At 38.9% G+C, this 25,414-nt stretch overlaps 1 protein-coding gene across 5 annotated transcripts in view; it reads right to left on the reverse strand.

Moving 5' to 3' along the window:
- The window catches only part of SGCG (sarcoglycan gamma), a 118,971-nt gene that overhangs the window by 85,213 nt on the left and 8,344 nt on the right, over positions 1-25,414 (reverse strand). Inside the window, exon 2 of one of the 5 annotated variants that reach the window (XM_048933708.1) lies at positions 2,951-3,039. The exons of the other annotated variants lie outside the window; for them this stretch is intronic. The gene's annotated coding sequence lies outside the window, so the exon portion shown is untranslated. The remainder of the gene's footprint in view (positions 1-2,950; positions 3,040-25,414) is intronic. 5 annotated transcript variants of the gene reach the window in all.

Consider the following 25,414-nt stretch of genomic DNA (forward strand, 5'->3'; position numbering starts at 1 on the left):
AAAAATTAGTTTCACTTTAATCATCTAGGCTAGATTTTCTTGGACTACTTGTTGCAGGGAGGTGCCTGTCTATAAGGTTTTATATAATGTAGTCAGTAAAAAGATCATCTGCATAGTCAGAAGAGTTTCTGGCTACCACTGCCCTTACTCCATTTACAGTATCTTTGTCCTTGAGGCCTAAATCTCGCTAATGTCATTAATACTCCCTTCTCACAAGAAAACAAGATATCCCAGCTCTCTTGTATTCCCAAAATTGCATTGCAACAGATATCCCTCTTCATAATTATTAATGAAGTAAACTGAGAATAGAAGCCCTCTACTGCTGAACAACTGTGATTATATGACAAACAAAAAAACCCGCACCAAAGCCACACAAAAATATTTATGTTACAATCACTGAATGAAAAATAAAACTGAATCCTCAATCAAATAAATTGGGGGACAACTGTATTAACAAACTGTCAGAAGAAATGAAATATAATTAGTCATTAGCCACCTCTGGACTTCTAAGAACAGAGGGGACTATGTCCTATGAGTAGGGCTAGGGTGAATATTTTATAAAGGGATGTCATCTTCTAAATCTGAACAAAACGTTGAGCCAAAAGGAACTTAATCTTTCCTATATATATAGAAATATTTGAAAGATACTGTGGCATATCTTCAAGCTATAAAGTTCAATTGTTTAAAATAGTTACTTGCACAAAGTAAGAAATATTGCAACAGCAACATTTTGGAATATAAGCACAATATAACTTTAGTGGAGAAAGTAATAGGAACACATATGTACTAAGACTTTAAGGCATATCTGTTGACACTGTTTCATTATGCCAGTACCTATAAAGAGGTTCAAAACAGCTTTGGAACTCAGAATAGCTATATTTCATCACAGTATGAACAAGAATACTTAGCTCCTAAAACAGAAAAATATAAAAAAGAGTTTGAAGACAAGATAAACATAAAAGGACTTATTTCTAAATATCCAACTGCCCAGCATGTCAGAGCACAGCAGGTCCTTGTGTCTGGTTTCTGTGAAATGTTTTCATACATGAACATGAACAGCTGGCTGTGGGGCTGTTCCCAATCATCCTATCAGTATTTCAATTTCTGCTTCAGCTGTTATCTTCCAACTCATTGCTACCACACTCCTTTATCAAGCAGATTCAAACTGACAGAGGGTTAGTTTTGTTGTTCGGTGGCTTTGACGGATTTTTTTGTTTGTTGGTTTTGTGAAGTCATATCTTCTAATTGGATTGCATCTTCACACATTTTTTATTAAATAGCTCCTTTACTTCTGTGAATTTGACTCTGTACGAACCTGTAAAAAGGCTAAATTGTGAGGCAACAAGTTAAGAGCTGCCCGTACACACAGTACTCACTGCAGGATGAGCCTGACAGGTGAATTGGAATAGATCTAAGATAAAACAATGGAGTTTTTTTAAAAAGCAAATAATTAAGCTTACCATTGCAGACTCTTTTAGAGGTGCAAGCTGGGGAGGGCAAGACTAATGAAGCTTATGTGTCAACTAGAAGACATGATGAAGGAATGTTGCTATAGGAGTACCCTAAAGACTGAAGATGCTGCTTAACTTAATACTGCAGAGAAAAAAAGAAAAAAACCCCACAACACTACTTAACCTTAAATGTCCAAGCAGATTTGAAAAGATTCTGCCCTATTACAAAGTTCAGATAATGCTTCTACAGTACCAAGTATGAAGTGCAACTACTGTTGACTTTTGAAAGTTAACTGCTAGCTTTTTCTCAGGAAGAAAACCAGAAATGCGTACTTGGATTGCAGGGGAATTCTTCACCATTCTGTACAGGACAGTGGATTAAAACCTTTTTTAATGAGTTAATTCTTCCTTGCATTAGGATTTTTATTTCAGTGTGTGATGCACTGAGCACCCACTCACAGCTCCATCAGCAAGCAGATCTCTGCTGGTGACATGGACAGTGGGATTGGGTGCATCCTCTGCAAATCTGTGACTGACAGACTGGAGGGAGGGGATGCCATTAAGAAGGATCTAGACAGGCTGGGAAGGTGGGTCTGTGTGAACCTTTTGCAGTTCAACAAGGTGATGTGCAACGTCCCATACCTGTGTCACTAAAATCTTAAGCATGACTGGACTGGGAGCAGCCCTGGAAGGACTTTGAGGTATCAGTTGATGATAAACTCAACATTGTCTGGCAATGTGTGCTTACAGCCCAGAAAGCCAATTGTATCCTGAGCTGCATCAAAAAAAGCACAGTGATGGAGGTGATTGTCCTCTCCCCTTGTGAGGACTCATTTGGTGCACTGTGTTCAGATCCGGGGCCACAGCACAAGAAGGATGTGGCACTGTTGGAGTGGTTCCAGAGGAGACCACAAGGTAATCACAGAGTTGGAACATCCTTCCTAATAAGAAAGGCTGAGGGAGTTGGTCTTGTTCAGCCTGGAGAAGTCTCTGGGGAGAACTCATTGTGGCCTTCCAGCACTTAAAGAGGGCTTGCAGGAAAGCGGGAGATTGGCTCTTTATCCAAGCATGCGGTATTAGGACAAGGGATAATGGTTTTTAACAAAAAGAGGGGATATTTAGATTAAATATTAGGGGGAAATTCTTTACTCAGAGTAGTGAGGCACTGGAAAAGGCTGTCCAAAGAAGCTATTGGTGCCCCATCCCTGGAAGTGTTTGAGGACAGGTTGGATGGGGACCTGGGCAACCTCATCTAGTGCGTGTTTTGGTGACTGGCAACTGTGCACAAGGCAGAGTGATTGCAACTGGATGGCCTTTAAGTTCCCTTCCAACTCAAAACCATCCTATGTGTCTATAATTAATTCCACGGTAGAACAGGTTTAACAGGCCTTCGAATGTGTGCATCTGGAACTGTATCATCATATTGCAAAAACCATGTAGTGTAAGTGATGACTTCTTGTGCTGAACTACAGTTCAGAATCCCAGAATGATGCACTTACTCCAGACCCTCTGGATCAATATTGTCATTATCAGGCAGACAGTGGAAGCTCATCATTCAGCTGAGAATTTTTTTACCCCTTCTGAGGTTCTAGGAAGACAAAAAGAAGACCAATAAAAAAGGAGAACAGAGAAATAACGTTTCTCATCAACTACCATAAGAGCAATCTGTGCTCTCACCTATGGAAGAAATGCAAACAGCCCTAAAGGAGTATGAATACAACAGTACAGCAAACCGTTTTTTAAGAATCTGTTTTGAAGATCTGAACTTGTATAAAAGTAGAGACTCAGTGCCAAAGATCAAGACACAGCCCTTGAATCATCAGATCTTTTTTAAGCTGCCATTCACTACAAGACAGTAAAACAACAATTACTGATGTCAACAATGTATCTCAACAATCTGTTGGCCTTACTGAGAGTCTAGGTTTCCCAAAATGAAAGCAGAAAAATAAGGCACATGAGAAATGTATTTAATTAGGAACTTGCCATCTGGCATAAGCAAGCAAATTATAAGTGTAGCCTTTTTAATATAGAAGTTATAATCAACTGGGGAATAGACCATAAGCTATTTCTTGTATGATTGAAATGCATAAGTTAGGTATGGGGATACTGTAATTATCAAGTATTTTGAAGCATTATTCATGAGGCCAAGCTGTGGGTAACCACAGCATGTGGAGTAGCCACAGTAAAACTGCTGATTTGAAATTGATAGGTATAAATCAGTAATTTTGGCAGCCTTTGAGAATTTGGCACTTTATTAAGTAAAGTTAGAATATACCTGAAAAATAAATGGCTAGGTGAGTTTGAACAAGAAGTAAAAGCATGTATAGCCTTTTTTTGAAGTACTATTTGGAGCAATATTTACTATAATTACACACCCCATTCTGACTTTTTTGAAAATTATTTTGAAAAATAAATAAATAAAAACAAAGTACAGAATTGGCAAAAAAATGCAGTAGGCTCTACTTGTTACTGTACTGAACAAGAGATAACTTGCTTAATTTTAGTAATAAACAACATCAGCATATGACCAAATCTCTTCTTGGTGAACTTTGTAATAGTTGGTGATTTGTAATAGTTTCAGAATTACTGGTCAAAGAAACAGAAGTTATGGTTAAAAGTCCTTTTCCCTATTGTAGAATCATAAATCACTTAGGTTGGAAAAGACTTTACACATCACTGAGTCCAACCATGACCTAACCATACTACCCTAACTAACAACACTCTGCTAAATCATGTCCCTGAGCGCCACATCCGAATGATTTTTAAACACATCCAAGGATGGTGACTCAACCATCTCCCTGGGGAGCCTATTCCAGCGCTTATCAATCAAAACACTTTGCTTTACATCTTTACTCCTCACACATAGGTGGCTTTGCATCAGCTAAAGCGAGAAAAGCTGTGTCCCACTTCATCTGATCAACTCATTTGCTGTCTGGAACTCTAGTGCCTACAAAGGCTGCTTCATTTTCATCTGAGCTAAGACCCAGCCATCATCTGTTTGAAAACTGTTGCAGTGCTAAACATAAAGCCAAGTCACATACCAGCCCCTTTACCAGAAAACAAATTCCAGAGACTCACCAATCCTTTCTTAAGATAAAGATGTCTCACAGCCTCTGAGATACTGTTTCTTTTTTTTTTTTTTTTTTAATCCTTCAAAGTAGACAAGCACCAGACTCAGTATAAAAGTGAACTGTCCCAAACAGAATGGTCTACAGTAAAATTACCTGCAATATCCAATTTATCCATGACTTACAGTCCTCTGTAATGTTTCTAGCATTTCCTAAGGAAATATATTTGATGTATCCTTCTCCTTCCACTATAATGTGTATAATGTATCCCAGGGACCTGATAGAACTGGCTGATGTGGTTGGCAAGCCACTCCATCATACTGAAAAGCCATGGCTGTCAGGTGAAGCCACCAGTGACTGCAAAATGTGAATCATCACTCCCATCTTTAAGAAGGGGAGAAAAGAAGATTCAGGAAACCACAGTTTGGTCAGCCTCTGTGCCTGGGAAGATATTGGAGCAGATTCTCCTGGAAGAGATGTTAAGGCACACGTGAGATAAGGAGGTGATCTGATACAGCCAGCATGGCTTTACCATGGGCAGATCATATCTGACCAATCTGGTGCCCTTCTGTGACAGATTGGCAGCACTGGTGAACAAAGGAACAGCAACTGATGTCATCTACCTGGACGTGTGCAAGGCCTATAACATGGTGCTATACCCTATCCTTATCTCCAAATTTGGAAAGATATGAAGGGGTGACTATTCAGTGGATAAAGAATTGCCTGGATGGTCACAGCCACAGCGTTGTGTAGAATGGCTCACTGAGAGAGGCCCTGAGCAGAAGGAAAGTTCTAGGTTGAAAAGCTGGACATTGAGCCAGTAGTGGGATCTGTGACCTGTGTGGTGATTGTTTCCCCTCTACTCTGCCCTTATGAGACCTCATCAAGAGTACTGTGTAGAGCTCTGGGGCTCACAGGGCAAGAAAGATGTGGAGCTGTTGGAATGGGTCCAGAGGAGAGCCATGAGGATGATCAAAAGGCTGAAGCACCTCTCCTATGAAGACAGGTTCAGTGAGCTGAGGTTGTTCAGCCTGGAGAAAGCTCTGGGGAGAATTCGTTGTGGCCTTCCGGTACATAAGGTGAGCTTAGAAGGAAGACAATTTTTTTACATGGAGTGTAAAAAGATGCAGATGGCGATAGCACAAGGGGAATGGTTTTATACTAAAAGTGGGAAGATTTAGATTAGATGTTCAGGAGAAATGCTTTGCTCAGAGGGTGGTGCAATTCTTAGGAGTCTATCTGCTGGTTGCTCTTTTGCTTTTCTTTGCATCTCTATCCTGCTTTCACAGACCTCCTGAAAGCTAACCCCTCACAACAATGACCTTTCTCTTTTTTTTCTGCAATCAACACGCTGGTATCTTGGAATATTGCTTACGTCTACCAAGTGACTTTACAAAGTGCTTATTTAGGTGTACTGGGCCCATATATTTAATCCCCAGTCCATGTTGCCTGAGTTAACATCAAGCTGAATGGTCACTGTTGTCTTTTTGAATCTTATTCCTCTTTGAGTTTTGAGGAACTGAAAAGAAGGGAAAATGAAAATTAAAAGGAGAGGAATCTGTACCAACTGACTCCAGCCAAGCTGTCAGTCTGTCTTTGCTATGTGACACAAAGGATTGTCTCAGCACCTCCTTGTCAGTGATTGCTATGCTCCCTGAAGCACCAGTGCACAATCCAGCATACCTCCTTTGTGAGAAGCCTAGACAGTTTACAGGTGCGAACAGATAGCATTCATCAGCACTTCAATTACCTATCACCTCAAAAGCTTGAATTTTCCTGATATATCAGTGCTGTGGCATAGCAACCCTACTTCGGTTCAGTTTCCTTTTCTTTCTTACTTTAATCTCTACACTTTAATCATACAGACATAGATCAGGACACAGTCATCTACATGAAATGCTCTGCACTAAGCATTGTAGGTGGACATTGTAATATGGGCTTTAAAGAAACACACAATCAATTTCTAACTAGCAAGGCTATATCTCCTTCCTTCGTTCGTTCCTCCCTTCCTCCCTCCCCCTTCCTTCCCCCCCTCCCCCCTCCCCCCCTCTCCCCCTCCCCCCCTTCCTTCCTTCCTTCCTTCCTTCCTTCCTTCCTTCCTTCCTTCCTTCCTTCCTTCCTTCCTTCCTTCCTTCCTTCCTTCCTTCCTTCCTTCCTTCCTTCCTTCCTTCCTTCCTTCCTTCCTTCCTTCCTTCCTTCCTTCCTTCCTTCCTTCCTTCCTTCCTTTTTTGACTTGCAGAGACACATACATGATTTAGACCACACCTTTTTATACTTTCTAGATTACACTGAGATCACTAGCAAACAAATGTAAGGAAAAAATAAATTCATGTAACTGTAGTACATTTAGTTATCTGGTCTTGTTTAGTTTATATGAAGCAAACCAATTTTTTCAAAAGATACATGATGTATTAGTATGATTTCATGCATTTCGTCAGTGCTTTTTGTTTGCTTCGTGTTATTATTTCTACTTGCTGTATATTTAAGTACCTTAGGTAGATTTCTTTCTTAACTCATTTGGAACAATGATTTATTTCCATGTAGTCTATACATTCATAATACGTAACTGTGCTCTGAATCTTCCCTTTAAATGTGAGTAGGCATTTGCTTTTGTTAATTATTTTAAGGCTTAACAAAAGATGTGGAGGAAATGTCAACTTAATTATGTTTAATTAGAGTATGGGTGTATAAATAAAAAAATCAACATGCAAAAATATCTGGGGCTACACAAAATTTTAAATTGCATATGAATAAATAAATTTGTAAAGCAAACACAGATCTATAATCCCACACTTAATAAACAGAAAAATTAACACACTTACTTATATTTCTCTATGAAAAAAATGATGGTGACTTTAAAATTGTTTTTTCAAACAATTGTATTGAAAATTTCACATAAAAACAACTGATTGTTCTGCCTTGATCCAGAGAATAGATCCAGCAGAGGGCAAAGGACCAAATTAGCGAGATGAGATAAAAATTTGCAAGACAAACATATGGCAGCTAACAGCGTGTGAATTTCCTTTGAACTGAAGTTTAAAAAAAAACAAGAAACAAAACAAAACAAAACAAAAAAACAATACTTATGTTGTGTTACCAAGAGATAACTAAGAATAAAAAACACTATAAGTATTTTTTTGTCCTTTGTGAAATGGTAATTTTCATGGACCAATACAGTGAAGGTTCTGTTTCATTTCCTCGGAGAAAATAATCATTTATCACACTGAGATACATATTTAATGCATTTGGTAAGGAAACACTACTGATAACTTGCTATCGCTGCATAGTTCTTCTCTGCAAGAAATTGCAAAGCAGCAAAACTGCAAAGCAGCATGTATAACAATGTCACATATTAACAAATCTCATACTTCATTATGGTCCCACACCACATTGTTATCTCTAAAATGGAAAAATGTGGATCTGAAGTATGGACTGTCCAGTGGATAAAGAACTGGTTGGATGGTAGCAGCCAGAGAGCTGTAGACAACAGCTCTACATCCAGGTGGAGGCCAGTGATGAGTGGCGCCCCCCATGGGTCCAATTTGGCACTCGTAATCTTCAGCATCAGTACTGATCATGAAGATAGTGAGATTGGGTGGGCACCTTCAGCAAGTTTACTGGTGACACCAAACTGAGTGGTGTAGTTGATAAAACAGAAGGAAGGGATGCTATCCAAAGGGATTTGGAAAGGTTTGAAAAGTGGACCCACATGAAGCTAATGGAGTTCAACAAGGCCAAGTGCAAGATGTTGCTCTTGGGTCAGGGCAATCCCAAATGCAAGTAAAGACTGAAAGAAGAACTCAGTGAGAACAGATCCATGGAGAAGATTTTGGTGGGTGAAAAGCATGATGTAAGCTAGCAGTGTGCTTTTCCAGCCCGTAAGGCCAATCCTGGGCTGCATGAAAAGAAAGTGGCCAGCAGAGAGAGGGAAGTTATTGTCTCCCTTTACTCCCCTGTCATTAGACCCCATCTGGAGTACTGTGTCCAGGTCTGGGGCCTCCAGCACAAGATGTGGAACTGTTAGAGAGGGTTCAGATGAGGCCATGAGGGTGATCAGAGGGCTGGAGCACCTCTTCTACAAAGAGAGGCTGAGGGAACTGTGCTTGTTCAGTCTGCATAAGGCTTCAGGAAGCTTCCTTGTGGCCTTCCACCACTTAACGTGAGTTTACACAAAGGAGGGAGACTGACCTTTTACACAGGCAGATAGTGACAGGACAAGGAGGAATGGTTATAAACTAAAAGAGGGGAGAGGTAGCTTAGATGTTAGGGGAAAATTCCTTACTTAGAGGGCAGTGTGGCACTGGCACAGGCTGCCCAGAGAAGCTGTAGATGCCCCATCCCTGGAGGTATTCAAGATCAGTTTGGCTGGGGCCCTGGGCAGTCTGATCTGGTGCCTGATTTAGAAGTCGGCAACCCAGCCCATGTCAGGGCAGTCGGAACTGGATGATCTTTAAGCTCCCTTCCACTCCAAGCCATTCTATATTTTGTGACTCTTAAACTGATCCCATTTGATCACAGTCGATCACAGTTGTTGGTTTTACCTGCTTACCTAAGGATCTATGAAGATCATCCTTGTGCAAATATATTCACTTCCCCAGGTCAGTCTTCCTTAATGTGAATAGTGTAAGTGATTTAGGTAGATGGTTCCCATTATTTTGAGAAACTTGCAGTAAGGTCCATCTCAGTTATCACAGAAAGTGATGGCCTCTCTTTGGAGATAATCTACAGCCTTTCTTTTATTTTATGAGGAGATGTTAGTTGACTCACCTTTTTTGGTTTTTATTCTTTTTCTTTCTTTTTTCAGTCCTCCAAATTAGATGTTTACTTACCTCACTGAAACTAACATTTAATATTAAGAGAAAACAGAGACGGAATTTAAGGCGGGATGCTTGCAGTCATTAGAGGAACATGACTTACACATAACTGCTAAGATAACTCTTAACACAAATAACTCTAATAATAAAAACGTAGTGTGTAATTTTCTTAGTGAAATTACCAGAAATCTATCTGCTACATTTGTGTTAGTCTGTGTTCATAATGAGAAGCAATAACCTTCTGAATAAACTACCTAAAAATCTAAATGTTTGCCTTAGTGAACTGAATAATTAATAATTAAGAGAGAGAGGATATTTATTTTATAAGGAATAAAACACTGGAAGCTACTGAAAATTTACACTAAAAAACCTCTGAAAGAAAGTTTTACAACTTAGCATGCTCAATAAAGTTAAATCTGAAAATTTTCCAATGTTACTCAAACCATAGCAAAGCAGAGAATTTGGCCTCTGTAGACCATTTGGCAAATGTTTCACATGTTCTTTACAGCACTAATGAAACCAAGATGAAAGCAGAAAAGGATTATATGAGCAAGATAATCACATTATCACAGTGGGAGCTCTAAAGAAACAGAGAAAGAGCCCAAACAGGGAAAGCTTTGTGTATGTCTATGAGGTTGCTACAGGCAACCTATGGAGGAGAAGAGGCAATAACAGAAGTCCCAGCCAAGTTTAGGACAAAAAATGAAGTCCTGGTATACCACATCAATTAATCCTTCCATCAGACTTCTCTTGTTGCCTTGAGATCTGCTCAGCTAGAATATTGGTCCCACATGTGTTACTGATCCACCAATGAAACAATATTATACCACACCATACCCTACATAGCTGTGTGACAGCTTTTTGCATATACAACCAGAAAACAAGCAGTGTCCTTACAAAGATTTTCTGAAAGTGAGTCCACTGAAGTTTCCTAAGTTATAAATAGTATGTCATCTTCGAGTGTCTGTAAATTACATTTTATTTTCCCTCTTAAAATCTGATTTGATGAGTAGTTATTGAACTTAATTTGAGGTAAAATTTGCTCACTCCATATTTACTATTTGACTGCTTCAACTAATTTACAAATTAGGCAAATTACAGTATAAAAACAAAATATTATCTATCTTGCGTCTATCACTAAAGCAGATGAATTTTAAGCTTTTTACCATAGGGTTTCATTCAAGAGGCAAAAAATAACTTTCTTTTCATCAAATCCCTGCCTGTGAAACTCCAGTTCTGCATTACATTTCGGAATTTGTCTATCAGCATTCAGACACACACCACATTTTAGACAGGCAAAGAAACAAAGCTTATCTCCAAATTTCTTATTTTTACTTTTTATCTTTGCCCAACATTTTCTCTTGCTTCTCAGCTGAAAGGTCTGTCATACTTCCAGTCTCTTCTTTACGCTGGTGTTCTCTCTTAGTGGTATTTCTGAATGACTTTAGCTTTCAAAATCAACAATAAAAAAGTCTCCCTATCAGTAAAGGTGATATTCCTTTGGATAATTCACAGATACATAGAGGGTGCATTATCCTTTATTTTTAAGTGTAAACTTAAAATGGAGTTATTCAAAAAGCTGATTGTAAGTTTGAAAGCAAAAACTTCTGGCCAAATTCTAAGTCAAAAGTATACAATCATTTACTTTATCAGGTTCTTTTCATCACAACTTTGCTGTCATGATACATACTTTAGAAATCTAACAATTTGATTTATCTCATTTCCTTAAGGGTTTTTAACTTCTCAGGGAACAATAGCAACAAAAACCTATGTCAAAAAGCTGCATCTAAAACTTTTAAGATGCATCAAAGAACCGAAATTATACATGACAATGCTAAAGACTGACAGAATGCAACAAAGCTTTTATTTTAGCATCCAATTTTCTGAGAATTAAAGAACAAGTATCAAAGTATTAGCAGTACTGAAATGAAAGTTGAAAACTGTCAACTTTTGATAAGAAGATTGTTTTTAAAGAGCTAGAAACCAGTCAAACATACCAAAGTCAATCAAAGGTAAATTAACTTAAACCTTCAGGGTTACATGAATCAGGTACACACTAAAATACACAGAGATAATCTTTGTATTTGATTATGTGTTAAGAGTGAGTTTACTGCTTACAGAAAGGCGGAAGAGGCTATTACATTAATCCAAATTCCGTAGAACACAGATTAAAGGAAATATCTTCTATTGTTTGTGTAAAGGAACATAACAGTTTATTTGAGCTGTTAATTTCATTTTTTCATGCAGTGAGTTCTGAAATCTACTGTGGCAAATTATGCATGGCGCAGGTCAATCTTATAACAAGCAGCCTTGTGGATGATCTCCATGGCTTTAGACTCTTCAGATAAAAGACTACAGCTATCCAGACATCTAATTATGTAACACAACCTTGTTTGAGGGGAAAACAAATGAAAGACAGAAGAAGGAAAAACATTGCTTCATCAGGCTTCTAGGCAGTTCTACAGAAAAGGATAGAGGGAGAATACGAAGAAGCTGTGTTTGTTGTAAAGCAGTGTCTAAATACTCCTGAAAAGAGGCTTTATGTTTTCATCAAGGAAATATGAGGCATTTAGAAGTGTACGTTCTTAATTTATATTGGCTATACTATTTAACAAATCTTTCTTATATTTCACTGTGTATTTTTTCTTATAACACTTTTTCACCTGCTCTTTGAAACTGTCTTCTACTTACAATGAAAGGAAGATTACTCACCACCGTACATTTCTTTTAAATGAGGTGCCTTACTCAAATTCACACCCATGAGCACACTTTTTTGTACTGGTGTTTGCACACAGATGTTGGTGCAGAAAGCATTTCACCTAAATGCCTTTTACATCAGCAGAAGTTAGGTGTCACCCTATCTTCTGCCATAAAATGCAATAATAAGAATGGCTGTGATTAGTATAGGATTCTCAATTCCTACTAACCCCATGTCTCCTGAAAGGATGAACTCTGAAGAATAAAGGAGTAAAGGAAAGCTAGAGAATGGGCATGTCAGCAATACACAAATAAAGGAACTTTAATTCTTTCTTTTAGATACTTTCCAGACACACACTAACAGTCTGAGTAACATCAGGAAGCTCTGCCATAGTAACTGATTTTAAAACTCTGAAGAAATCTGTACTGCAAAATAAATGCAGCACACCTCTGAAACAACATTTTTGGGTAGTAAAAATGTATACACATAAATGCTAGCCACCTTACCGTTCTAGTTTGACCCAGCATGCAGCTAAACACCACCATTTGCTTACTTACTCCCCTCTCAGTAGGATGGGGGTCAGAATTGGAAAATTAAGGTAGAACTCATAAGTTGACATAAAAACTATTTATTAAGGCAGAAAAGGAAAAGAGACATAACTGTAATGATTATATATATATATTATATAAATATATTTACAAAACAAGCGATGCACAGCCTGCCGACTGATGCTCAGCCAGCACCCAAGCAGTGGCAGCCCCTACCCCTGGCCAACTCCCCACCATTTTATAGTTTTTTCACATGATGCCATATGGTATGGAACATCCATTTGACCAATTCAGATCATCTGTCTTCTCTCTGTCAGCTCCGAGCAACTTGTGCTCTCCCAGACTTCTGGTAGGACAGTATGGGAAGCACAAAAACTGAAATGTCCTTGGCTCTGAACAGCACTGCTCATCAACAACTAAAACACTGGTTTATTATTAATGTTGCTTTTCTCCTAAAGCCAAAACATAGCATCATACCAGACACTATGAAGAAAGTCTACCCTGTCCAGCTGAAACCAGGACACTTACAGATACTTAGGATTAGTGTGTATGTGCCTGCATACCACAGAATCATGGAATGGCCTGGGTTGAAAAGGACCATGAAGATCATTGAGTTTTAACCCCCCTGCTATTTGCAGGGTTGCCAACCACTAGACCAGGCTGCCCAGAGCCACATCCAGCCTGGCCTTGAATGCCTCCAGGGATGGGGCATCCACAACCTGCTTGGGCAACCTGTTCCAGTGTGTCACCATTCTCTGTGTGGAAAAACTTCCTCCTATCTAACCTGAACCTCCCCTGTCTCAGTTTAAGACTATTCCCCCTTGTCCTATCACTATCCACCCTTGTAAACAGCTGTTCCCCCTCCTGTTTATACGCTCTCTTCAAGTACTGGAAGGCCAGAATGAGGTCTCCCCAGAGCCTTCTCTTCTGCAAGCTAAACAAGCCCAGTTCCCTCAACCTTTCTTCATAAGTTCCGTTAACCTTTCTTCATAATATACGTATATATACACAGATATATAGAATCATAGAGTCATACACATATATATACATATATACATATACTCAATTCTGATAATGTGATTTCAACATCAGTGGGAAGCACCCATAGGCATAAACTGACGAAAGGTCTGAGCTACTGTTTTAATCACTTGGTCAGTCGCTGAATGGATATAGTGGTTTTGATTTTCTAGTAGCATAAACTGCTGTGGAAAATTATCAGAAGGATCTAATGATACTATCCTTGTTTTTGTTCTTTTTTGCAAAGCACAAACAAGTACTGCATGAGTAGCTGTTATCCCACTCACCCCTCATTGTCCATACCTACAAACCCATAAACAGAGAGGAAACAGAACTGTTAGCATCCCAGTTCCAATTCCACCCTGGAATTCTAACGCAGGTTTGGAACTCTGAAAGTGTCCTAAGAAAATCCTAGGTGGGGGAAACAACTGAATACAAACAATGAAACATCAGAGAGCCCAAATACCTCTCTAACTCACACTGACACAGTGTGTGGGCCCCATGGTATGAAGCCACGTTGGAGCAGTGCTGGGAGAGCTGCAGCCTGTGGGAAGTTCACATGGGATCAGTTCAGGAAAGATAGCATCCATAGCAGGGAGCCTGCATGGAGCAGGGGCAGAGAGAGACCATGGAGGCACAGCACAGATGAAACACAACAGTCTGACTGTGGCCTGATGGCATTATTGCCCTGTGCTGCACAGGTGGGGGAGGTAGAAGAAGGTGGTTGGAGGGAAGATGTAGTTGTTTAGTCTTCACTGCCGTCTATTAGCAATAAACAATAAATTGTATTCATCACAGTGTTTGTTGTGAGTCATTTTAAAGAGACAGACAAGGTGGAGCGGGGGTATTTCCAAAGTTTATCATAAACACAGCACAGGAGATACTGGCATCTCACACACTCTTCATGTTCATATAAGCAAAGTCAAAATTTATTTCTACCTGCAAGACGTACAGATTGAGCTGTTGTCCCTGTATTGGCCTGAACAATTACCAGTCACCTGTGGAGCTGGGCATGCACAGCACCCATCACTACATAAATTAATGTTCTGAGACCGATAAGGATAATGTATCAGGAACAACAAATAATGCTATCCTGTCTGAGCTGGAAGATATCCAGGACATTAGTAGGAGTTCTACACATGCAGTATTCATTCAGCTAATGCTAACAGCCAGGGAAGCCAAGAGTCTTTCTTGTCAGTCCCAAAATCTCTGTAGAGAGCTATACAACAGTTGCCACAGTTATATGCACTGCAACAGTCATTTAAATAGACTTCACCTAAAACCTAGTCCTCTTAAATATTTTCCCTATAAGCTTGGTTGTTTAAAATACGATTTGTGGATATATTCTGTATAATTAACCATGACAAGACTCACACTGAACTTGCTTACTATGAAATCATTCCTCAGGGGTGAGCAGGAGGTTGTGCACTCCAAAGACAAGTATAATTCTTCTGTGCAACAGGAACAGGTGCTCAGAATGTGGAAAAGTGGGTCTCAGATATCTTAGACTTCTACACAGAAAAATCCTAAACACAGTCCTGATTTCACCTTACTAGGGCCATCTCGTTCACTTTTATCAACCAGTCTGCTGCCCAGTGAGGGAAGACTAGGTTGACAGTTGGTGAAAGCAAATAGGGCAAACAGAATCCTCCCTCACAATACAGCTGTGTCCTGCAGACCTTGAAGTACAACATGGTCAGTGATGCTAAATCACAATGGCTGTGTTAGTTCATATTGCTAAAAAGCATAAGACAAAAGCAAAAAGACATAGTCTCTGGCTGTTTGGGCATTCTCTTGGAAGAGTAAGTAGTAGGCTCCAGTAGCTACTAAGCTTCAGAATTAGGTGTCCTACTTCCCTGTCCATTACTCTAGCCTGTGATCAAAAAGGTAGATAGGTTATCACCTATACCTTTCTTCAAGTAATCATATAAAATAAAATTCAGTACTTCTCAGTGTAAAATAACACCTTTGTTTCTGTTCTGGAGAAAAGATTTTGATCTTTTAATATTTATACCCAACACATATTATGGTTTTCTTTTTCCATATGTGTAAGCACATGTGTACTATATTCCAAGTCATAAGCTATTTTAAAGACCCACAGGACTGCAGAGCAGATCATACTTAATACAGGAAAACATATTCCAAAACAGCCTGTTGGAGCACATTAATATGGAGAAAGTTATATTATTTTGGCTGCAACCTGTAATTCTTCATAATTGCAGCTTGGACATGTGATGTATGTGCAAAGATCACTTATCCCTCTCTCAGAAGGGCCACTTCATTAACATTTAACCTGTTTTTGACATCTGCTAATAATTATCATGTCCATTATTACCTACATATGTATCCTGTGCCACATATTTCACATAATATTTTAATAGGTGCAATATATGTCAATATTAATGCTTCGAACACCAAATATAAACAAATAAATAAGATTTCTTTTGTAAGACTGACTTTCAGTTACAAGCAACAACATTTTTTCTTTCATCTGCACAACATATGTGAGATAGCCACTTTTACAGTTTCTTGAAAAGGGTGATAGCTCAATTAGCAGGGCATGACTATAACACACTTGATACTTACCCTTTGGTCAGCTACTGTCTTTTCCAGAGAACATCCTCTGTCAGACCACACTCTGAACTAATTGTATAAGCAATAGCAGTACAATCCACTTCTGGTGTTCTTTCTCATGATCAAAGCATAGCTGAGGTTTTAAGGGACCTCTGAAGGCCATCTGGTCCAAAATGGATTCTTGGGCCAAAAGTCAATAAAGACATACTCCACTGGCAAGTCCACAAGTAGTCCTGAAGTCTACTTCCAGTGGGATGTTGATAGGTAACATTTCAAAGAATCAAGGAACCTGCTTTGTCACATGGTGGCAAATAAGATCTCATGCCAATGGAGATGCCATCAAAACACAATCCACCTTCTTCCATTACTGTCCTACAAACATTTTTTTGGGAACAGTAGGGCTAATCAATTAGTTTAGATGGCACCAAGTCAAACCAAACTACTCTCACACATAAGCTAACATTGAATAAGTAGTACTGCATTGTAATATATAATATTTCTGCAGAAGGATAGAAAAAAAAAATTGCCTATAATACTTTACTTTCAGCTTTGCAGTAATAAAAAGATAAAGCCTGATAAGTTTGGTAAATGTTCTGCCCTTGGCCAGAGAGGTTATCATGACCTTGTTTGTTACTTATAAAGGAAAACAAAGATACAGTATTTTTGTTTAGTTGAAATATTTGAACTGCCTGCTAGGATTGCTTTTGATTATAATTACATAAAGGTCAAGATGCTTTGACACCATGTGGTTTTGATAAGGTGCTCCCATGGTTAACCTACAGAAAACTGTGTGACCTTAATGTTGCTATCAGTGCAAGGCTGACATAAATATTAAAAAGTGATTGGTGTAGCTAGGAAATGTTACATATCAACATCCTTGTTGAACTGCGGAGGGGAGTCAGCAAAACTGCCACCTTGGACTTCTGGAGGGCGGACTTCAGCCTCTTTAGAACCATGGTTGAGAGGGTCCCTTGGGAGGTAGTTTTGGAGAGCATGGGAATATTTTATGGAAATTGTTTTAAAGGTGCAGGACCTGACCATCTCCATGTCACGGAAGACGAGCTGACAGGCAAGGAGGCCGGGCTGGCTGAACAGAGACCTTTGGCTGGAACTCAAGAACAGAAGGAAAGTTTTTGGTCTCTGGAAGAGTGGACAAGCTACTTATGAGGATTACAAGTATGCAGTGAAGCTGCGCAGGAAAAAAATTAGAAAAGCCAAAGCGCAATTAGAACTGAGCTTGGCCACTAAGGTAAAGGAAAACAGCAAATGCTTTTATATAACATATAACATTAATAGCAAAAGGAAGGCTAGGGAGAACGTCCATTCCTTGTTGGATGCCGAGGGCAATCTGGTCACCAAGGATAGGGATAAAGCTGAGGTACTTAATGCCTTCTTTGCCTCAGTGCCTCAGTCTTTAATAGTAAGACTTGTTACTCCCCAGGAACACAGTCCCATGCATTGGTAGATAGGGATGGGGAACAGAATAAGCCCTTCATGATCCATGATGAGATACTTTTGGACCTGCTGCGAAAGCTGGCTGCTTACAAGTCCAAGACCATATGGATTGCACCCTAGAGTGCTGAGGGAGTTGGCAGATGTGATTGCCAAGCCACTGTCCATCATTTTTTGGCAGTCCTGGCTAACCAGGGATGTCCCAGTGGATTGGAAACTGGCAAATGTGATGCCCATCTTCAAAAAAGGCCAGAAAGATAATCCTGGTAGCTACAGACCTATCAGTCTCACCTCGGTGCCCAGGAATATTATGGAACAATAATCTCGGGAACCATCATGGACCAATTAAAGGTCAACTAGGGGATCAGGCCCAGTCAGCATGGGTTTACGAATGGTAGATCCTGTCTGACAAACCTGACTGCATTCTATGACACGGTGACCTGCTTAGTGGATGAGGGTCAGGCTGTCGATGTGGTCTACCTGGACTTCAGTAAGGCCTTGACACTGTCCCCCATAGCATTCTCGTGGAGAAGCTGGCTGCCCATGGTCTGAATGGGTGTATGCTCTGCTGGATGAAGCACTGACTGGATGGCCGGGCCCAAAGAGTCGTGGTCAATGGAGTTGGATCTAGCTGGTGGCTGGTCTCGAGCGATGTCCCCAGGGCTCACTACTGGTGCTGCTTCTGTTTGATATCTTTATTGATGATCTTGATGAGGGGATCGAGTGCACCCTCAGTAAGTTTGCAGACAACACCAAGCTGGGAGGGAGTGCTGATCTGCCTGAGGGGAGAAGGGCACTGCAGAGGGACCTGGACAGACTGGATCGATGGGCCAAGGTTAACAGCATGAATTTCAATAGGGCAAAGTGCCTGCATTTTGGTCACAACAACCCCAGGCAACCCTACAGGCTTGGAAAGGTGTGGCTGGAAAACTGCTTGATGGAAAGGGACCTTGGTGCACTGATGGACAGTTGGCTGAATATGAGCCAGCAGTGTGCCCAGGTGGCCAAGAAGGCCAATGGCATCCTGGCTTGGATCAGGAATGGTGTGGTGAGCAGGACTAGGGAAGTCATCTTGCCCCTGTACTCGGCATTGGTGAGGCCTCACCTTGAGTACTGTGTTCACTTTTGGGCACTTCAGTACAGAAAGGATGTGGTGGTACTGGAGCAGGTCCAGAGAAGGGCAATGAGACTAGTGAAGGGCTTGGAAAATATGGCCTATGAGGAGAGGCAGTGGGAGCTGGGGCTGTTTAGTCTGGAGAAGAGGCGGCTGAGGGAAGACCTTACTGCTCTCTTCCAGTACCTAAAAGGTGCTTACAGTGAGAGCAGGGCTGGTCTCTTCTCACTGGTGACAAGATGAGGGGAAATGGCCTCAAATAGCGCCAAGGTAAGTTTAGGTTGGACATTAGGAAACACTTCCTACAGAAAAGGTGGTTAAACATTGGAATAGGCTCCCCTGGGGGGTGGTTGAGTCACCATCCCTGGATGTGTATAAGAGCTGTTTGGATGTGGTGCTCGGAGATTTGATTTAGCAGAGGGTTGTCAGAATTAGGGTAGTATGGTTAGGCTGCGGTTGGACTTGATGATCCCTTGGTCCCTTCCAACCTGAGTAATTCTATGATTCTGTGATTCGATGTATCAACAAATCTAGCTGAGACGTAAATATACAAATGAAATATTAGAAGGTATGTATTAAGCAATTGGTTTCTTGGAATTTCTTTTGAGGTAACACTGATGAAATATCAAAATATTGCTCTGCTTCACCTTGCAATAGGTGAAGAAAATGACTGGTAGGAGTTGTGACAAAGCACATGACAGGATTTAGCTGGTCATTAAAAAAAAAAAGGGGAAAAAGTTAGAAAAGATAATTGGATTCTTATAGAATTGCAATATAGTCTGATATATCTAAGTAATACTGTACCTTCTGCAAGTGAATAAAAGGTTACGTAGATAGAACTCAAGTGTTCAAGAGCAGAAAGTCATCAGAGCCACAGTTTTTGAATCTTTTTTTTTTTTTTTTTTTTTTTTTTAATATGGGAAAAAGCACTAATGAGTAAAGGCTCTCTTGCCTGAAAGAGACACTTCTGTAATAGACAAAGTCAATCTCTTACAGAGACAGACAACTGTTTATCAGTGACAACAGAGAAGATCTATGCAAGATTTATAACTATCAGTATCACTGAAAAAAATCAGGGATTCTAATGAGACCTGAGGTATACTCTAACTACACTACAGACTCTCCAGTAAGTCAAAGCTCAAGGAAACTTCTGTAATGAAAATTTACCTCTATCATACTTAAAACTTAACCTGGGATGATGTTAACCTGGAACTGCTCCTCTAGGCTAAGCAAAATTTCTACTGCAGATTCTCCTTCCAGCTAACCAAGCTCACTGTAGAATTTTGATATGAACTGAGGCCAGGCAGATTTTCATTGTGGTTTCAAAAGCCAGTTGACTTATGCTCAGGCATACCTGAAATAAAAAGTCATACATATTACAGAGAAGTAATAGGACCACTTTATAAGAGGCAAGAGTTTTACCAGACAGGGAAACAATATGCAAGAGAGAAACCAAGAAATTGGATATAAGATGCAAACAAAGGGAAAGGAAAAAGAAAGTGTGGAGTTGATGTAAACAGTCGGTAGTGTCAAGTAAGCTGCCCAGGAACAGCTGCAGATAGTGAAGATACAGCAGTATATGGAGAAATGAACAAAATATATATATATTAAAAAAAAAAGGAAGATGATATAGCCATGTGGACAGGAACATTCTCATAGCCAATCTGAAATCCAACTCAAAATTAAATCTCTAGGTGTTTTTAGAATAACAGACTGTCAGAAAATCCACTGGAAACGGTGCTTAGATGTTTAGATGGCATTGTAAATCAGAGAGGACAACCTGCTAATATCAATGTCTTCATTTATTCAGGTGATACAAGACTGTGTTGCATAGCTATGAATGATGAGTAGAGATACTCACATGAAAAGGTAATACGGTAACATTTACAGCTTCTATCCACCAAATTTCAAAATTACCAAATAAAAGAATACATAAAAATAACAGAGAAGTCACGAAGGTGATGACAGCCATTTAGCATTACACAAGCAAGAGCTATTTAAATGTTTTATCCTCAAACAAAGAACGTCAAGGGTAACTTGTACGAAAGGAGTCAGAGACTCAAGGGAGCAGACATAGGAAAGCACTCGCTACTACCAAGCACAGGACGCTTAGAGAAGTTTCCACCTTCCTTAAGAATGAAAGATGTTTGGAGTACAAGTTCGTTTCTTTACATGATTTTATTACTTATCAAAATTTAATAGAATGACTACTTAAAAATGTGAAAGCTCTAAAAGTTATCTGACTGGGATAACGATTAAACACAGACTACCAGAACTACCATCTTAGTGTTAACCAGCAGTATCACCAAAATCACTTCACTTGTTCTTCAGTGAACAGTGTAAAACTCAGTTCCTGTGAAACAGAAATAATTATGATGCTGACTTTGTAGAAGTAAGCTCACTTGTGACTACCTGTAGGATGTGAAATTCTTTTCACTGGAAAGCAGTTCAGCAACTTCCACCTTAATATTTTATATTTCACTAGCATCTGAGCACTCTTTTACCAGTCTCATAAATGTCATTTTCATATGGATTAATCATCTATCAATTACACATGTCATAGTCATAGATTTTTTAAAAGTTACTTATAATGAAATCATAAACAAAATGCAGGAAAATATATTCGATTTTCTATTTTCAGCTGCTTTACTGTCAACTCAGACTTCAGTTTTTATAATCACTTATTAAATTCTTCATTAAATTCTCCTAAATTCTTCACAATAAGCAAAATATTTCCCAGTACAAGGCAGCTCCTGAATTTCAAGCAGTTACCAGCACAGAGAGGAAATATGTAACATGAAAGTTTGAAGTATATTGTATTTCTGAACATATGCATTTGTCAGAATTTGATGTTAGTTATTTGATTAACTTTGTGATTGCTAAAATTGCTTCAAATGTCCTTTTAAAGTATTATATTTAAAAATGTTCTGGTAACATCTTAAAGCCATGCCAGAACTATAAGTAAACATAATGCACACGTTTTCCCATCCTGCTTAGCAATTTTACTCATATTAGCATCACAGTTACAGAATTTCCACAAAAGCTGCTGAAACTCAAACACTACATGTATTTGCACACATCTCTATGCAGACAGACATGTCTAATTCCTAACATGATTATCTACAGCAATATACAGGCGACAGCATTATCCCAAACACTCTGTGGGGACATACCCTCTTCCCTATTAAAGTCATTCTTTCCTTGTTAAAGGAGACTTATTTCACACACAGTAAGTGTACACCATTTCCCAGAACTGTTATCAGAAAATTATTTTAATATCCACTGTGAGTAGATAAACGAAACTGGTTGGAGTTATCTTTTGGACATTTTTATATACTGGCACAATGTTCTTCCTATCATCAACAGTCAGTTGTTGTCAGTTTCACTTTTTCACTTGTTACTGTCAAATGGTTCTAAAGAATAATGATAGTGTAAGACTGTCTTACAAGAAAAAGATAGAATCTTTTATTTTCATTAGAATCACCCTATTTCCTTATTCTTCTGTGGCTATTGAAGATAGCAGCTGTCTTTATTTCTCATGCCTTGTCAAATGCCTGACTTGTGACATTTTTTGACTTGTGGCACTTGCACATATCTTGTGCTGCTTGTGACACTACATGACTTGGTCAGAATAGGTATTTCATATATTTTCTGAACATGGAGGACTTTATGAAGCACGAACATTTTGGCTTTGGAAAACGAGCGAGATTCAATACTGAAGGGGAAAAAAGGGAAAAAAAAAGAGAAAAAATAAACGTGGAGGAGTCTATCTGTTGGAAAAACTGCACTCTGACAACTTTCTCAGTTGCCAAAACAAATGCATTTTAGGTGCCTCAAAGTACCTGAGGCATCTACAATGAGCTATCGGATCTGGGAGGCTACTGTTTTTCTACAGCAACCACTACTGGCCAGGCAGGACACCTAAAGACCCATATGCCCATCTTCAGTCAACTGAATTGTTCCCTCATCGTCTATTTTAAAAGTAGCCTTGGAATTAATCAATTCCTTTTTTTGTTTTAATCAGCTGTAAACACAAGGACTGTATTTAACTAATATGCATATTGACATCTGTTCTGTTTCTCTGGTAAGTAAGGGGGCTGATAAGAATGTTTCTCATAAAGAACATCACAGCTGATCAAGCCTAAAGACAGCGAGTGCGACAACCTTTGAAGAATATATCATATTTGTAAAATATTAACAGGTCTTAGTAACTTGAAATTGGATCAGAAGTTCCTTCGGGGTAACTTATCAACTCACAGGAGGGATCCTGCTTGTGTCAACAGTGATATTGATTGAGAGAGGCCTTTATATCTGACCTGAAATTTTGTAAGATCTTTTTCGTTATGACAAATCTTGTGCCTTCCTTAGCCCTGTAAAAAAATATTAGCTCAACTGTTGCAACTCATAAGTAAGAGACAAAAAACCTATGTAGTAGCTCAATTTGTCAACACAGATTGAGGTTCAAAGAAGTCTTCTGCTATCTAATGAAGAAACATAGGCTTGTGATATCTTTCAGATTGTTTTGCCACATCAGTGAAAATGTAATAGCTAGGAAAAGTGGACAAAACACAGACATATGTGTAAGGTACCTTTAGGTGACCCTATCCAAAATCACATTCCTCAAACTCCACAAAATATTACAAAACCATACAGAGTTGCAGTTTAAATGAAAAGATCTTCTATTTCAAAATAATAAATTATTTCAATCTAGTCACTTCTGTTGTTAATTAAAAATATCTGCATGCTGTGTGAAAAGATTGAGTCTATGCTCATCATTTACACAATGAGCTGGAAGCTGCAAATACACATGGTAAAGAGACTGACCCTGAGTCAGAGATTATACCTGAAAAATGACAGTTCAATCAATAAAGCCTATTGATGGATAGATGAGGAGCAGACTTTACAGATGGTGTCAATTCTTGGATATTTGCATGAAGAGCTGATTTTTGAATAGTCAGGGACCTTGAAGTCAGCCTGTCAGCCAAGAGTGGGTCCAGCAAATGTCTTTGCTGGAAACATGAGCTGAAAAAATGAGAAACATCATCTGTCTGGTCACCAGCTTGATGATAGGACTACAGAAAACACATGAATCAGCATGCATGACCAAAAATGATTATTTGGCAACATAAGATCTTCAATCGGTTTTGCATTCATCACAGATAAATGTCTGGCATGCTCAGATATATGTGCAGATGCCAAGTACATGAGAAACCTCAGTGAAGAATTTACTGGCATGTTTAGGCACACTTGCATTTTTGTTGGAATCAGGAACTGAATGGATTTGTTATTAGCATATTCCTGGACTCAGCTGAGCAAAAAATAACAGTAGATGATGGATTTGCTTTACCGGCTGAATTGGCTGCGAGATAACCTATCATTCAGATCTAAAATAAAAACACATCTGGAATACAGAGACAAACAAAAACTGACATAACTTCCCTGTATCTTTAAAATATTCAGAAGAATTGAGTAAGTGTTGTGTAAAAGTTGTTGTTTAAGGACAATAACTATTATTAAAAGTTTTAGATACCTCCTCTGTCTTAGATTACTATGAAAGTAGATAATCTCCAAACTGAGAAGAGTTTATCAATCATTAGTTTTAATGAGAAGATAACAAAGGCAAAAGCATACTTATGAGGAGGGAAGGACATTTCCCTTTACTATTGATATTTCAGTTGTCTGAGACTTGCCTTTACTTGTGGAAATGCGAGAGCAAGGAACATGAAAATTCTCTTACCACACATGGACACTTCCTGTATAACTGAAAGATGAGCATTTCAAAATGTAGAAATTATTCCAGTTCTCAAAAAAAGAGCCTCTAAGTAGGAGCTAGAAAGGCATGTGCAAGCTGGACAAAGAGTGGAATCATGCATGTATCATAATTATATAGTATTAAGAACCTAGTAACTCATGCTGATGGGTTACTGCAGACACTTCAGAAGTATAATGATCTACCCTACAAAGGAATGATGCACCCGTGATAAGACTGCTATTTTGCTCTCAGCCATCAGTCAAATTTGCTGTTGAGAAGATAGCATAGTATAACAACAGGCTATTATTAAAGAAGACGAAAAAATGACCCTTTCCATAAATGTATGCATTTTGCCTTGAAACCCTGCTATTAAGTTGGGGAAAAAAAAAAGTGCTTAATGCTTGTCTGAGTAAAGTTAACTTTCCCTTCTTTTGAGAAATTATAATTCAAGCTTTCAGTAACCTTAAATTTGCTATAAGCCTGAGCACAGCATGTTCAATATTATTATGAAACTAACTACACTTTTTAAAATGTAGTATCTTTAATTGTATTTTCCCCTTCTTAATGCATGCCTTCGCATTTAGAATTAAGAAAAACTGGTGCAGTACTACCGTATTGGCACGGACTTGCATCAAAGCAATGTTCAGTTGGATCAAGAACTGAAATGTGTAAAATGCTTAACTTAATGTTTTGGAACATGAAAATTCCTCTTTTATATTTTATCTAAATTATTTTCAAGACAGCTGTAAAACCAGAATGAATTACATTTGACTGAAATGTCCTGGCAGTTCTCTCCTTGAAAAAGCAGTGATGAAGGAGTGTACTTATTCCTCAAAGCACAGACTTTTTGGCAGTATTAAACCAACAGGTACCACAATTTAATGTCATGACTATTAATTATATTTCAGTTCAAAGGAGTAATAAGT

Source organism: Lagopus muta, chromosome 1 (genome assembly GCF_023343835.1).
Source record: "Lagopus muta isolate bLagMut1 chromosome 1, bLagMut1 primary, whole genome shotgun sequence".
NCBI classification, from domain to species: Eukaryota; Metazoa; Chordata; class Aves; order Galliformes; family Phasianidae; genus Lagopus; species Lagopus muta.